The 2,121-nt window shown below is 42.3% G+C and overlaps 1 protein-coding gene across 4 annotated transcripts in view; it reads right to left on the bottom strand.

The window, feature by feature from the left end:
* CCAR1 (cell division cycle and apoptosis regulator 1) overlaps positions 1–2,121 on the bottom strand; it is an 86,309-nt gene that overhangs the window by 49,488 nt on the left and 34,700 nt on the right. The window lies entirely within an intron of this gene.

Here is a 2,121-nt window from a genome sequence, read left to right on the forward strand (position 1 = left end):
AAAAAAAAAAAAAAAACGTAGATGGGGCCAGGTGTGGTGGTTCACGCCTGTAATCCTAGCACTTTGGGAGGCCAAGGCAAGCGAATCACTTGAGGTGAGGAGTTCAAGACCAGTGTGACCAATGTGGTTAAACCCCATTTCCAGTAAAAATACAAACATTAGCCAGGTGTGGTAGCACACACCTGTAATCCTAGCTACTCAGGAGGCTGAGGCAGGAGAATGACTTGAACCTGGGAGGTGGAGGTTGCAGTGAGCTGAGATCATGCCACTACACACTAGGCTGGATGACAGACAGGACTCAATCTCAAACAAAAATAAATAAAATAACAATTTTTAAAAAGTAGCTGGGGTATGGGCGCAGTGGCTCATGCCTGTAATCCCAGAACTTTGGGAGGCCAAGATGGGCAGATCACTTAAGGAGTCTGATACCAGCCTGGCTAACATGGTAAAGCCCCATCTCTACTAAAAATACAAAAATTAGCAGGGTGCAAATTACTTGTACCTGAGAGGTGGAGGTCACAGTGAGCCAAAATCGTACCACTGCAACTCCAGCCAGCCTGGGTGATAGAGTGAGACTCCGTCTCAAAAACATAATAATAAAAAAATAAAAACTTTAAAAACCAAAACTTGTCTGAGGTCAGGAGTTTAAGACCAGCTTGGGCAACATTGTGAAAACACGTTTCAACAAAAAAATTTAAAAATTAGCTTTTAGGTCTAAATCTGAAGAAAAAAAAGTAGCTGGGTGTGGTGGCATGTGCTTACAGCCCAAGTTACTTGAGAAGCTGAAGCAGCAGGATTCCTCGAACACAGGAATTTGAGGCTGCAGTGAGCTATGACTGCACCCCTGGACCCCAACCTGGGTGAAAGACTGAGAGCCCACCTCAAAAAATAAAACAAAATAGCCAGAAGTGGTGGTACACGCCTGATGGCCCAGAGACATGGGAGGCTGAGGTGGGAGATTACTTGGGCCCAGGAATTCAACACTGCAGTTCACTATGATTGCACCACTGCACTCCAGCCTGCGTGATAACGCAAGACCCTGTCTCAAAAACAACAAAAAAGTAGGTAAGTAGATATACTCCCTAGACTCGTTTCAAAACACGTATTTCACCCTTATAATATAAACACGAGTTTAAAGTGAAATTAATAATTTACCACCCCATATTTCTCTAACATTACCTTTCTCTCTCCATTATTTACTTTTATAACCCAACACTAAGATCTGCTTTGGGGTTTCAAATGATGAAACAAATGCAGAAAAGACAAAAAACAGGAATCCCCTTTACAGAAAAACATAGTACAGTATTTCCTACAAACACTACAAAGCTATAAAAGTACTAATTTAAATGTCGAAAAAGAATTTTTTTAAGAAACAAATATTTTTAATGTCAGTTCATCAATCATTTGATCCTATTAACTTTTTTCAATGTTAATATTTTTGTTTTTAGAGATGGGGTCTCACCATTATGTTGCCCAGGCTGGTCTGGACCTCCTAGCCTCAAATCATCTACCTACTTCGGCCTCCTGAGAAACTGAGATTACAAGGACAAGTCACCACACCTGGCTAAAAAACTATTTCAAAATCTGTATTATGTCATTAGACATGTCAAATGAAAGATTCTGTTTCGGAATTAGATTTCAACACCCCACACACAGTTATGTCTACCCAGGAATATTGTTAGAACCGCCACTTAACTCTTATAAAACATTTACAAAGAATTCTCAGTAAGTAGTTTGTTCAATAATCGAGATATCTTTTATCACAATCTCCACCACAAAAGGCCTAAAGTACAATATAATACGAGCTGGATGATCAAAATTAAAAATTCCGCCGGGCGCGGTGGCTCAAGCCTGTAATCCCAGCACTTTGGGAGGCCGAGGCAGGTGAATCACAAGGTCAAGAGATCGAGACCATCCTGGTCAACACGGCGAAACCCCGTCTCTACTAAAAATACAAAACATTAGCTGGGCATGGTGGCGCGTGCCTGTAATCCCAGCTACTCAGGAAGCTGAGGCAGGAGAATTGCCTGAACCCAGGAGGCGGAGGTTGCGGTGAGCCGAGATCGCGCCATTGCACTCCAGCCTGGGTAACAAGAGCGAAACTCCGTCCCCCACAAAAAA

Source organism: Cebus imitator, unplaced genomic scaffold (genome assembly GCF_001604975.1).
Source record: "Cebus imitator isolate Cc_AM_T3 unplaced genomic scaffold, Cebus_imitator-1.0 Scaffold215, whole genome shotgun sequence".
NCBI classification, from domain to species: domain Eukaryota; kingdom Metazoa; phylum Chordata; class Mammalia; order Primates; family Cebidae; genus Cebus; species Cebus imitator.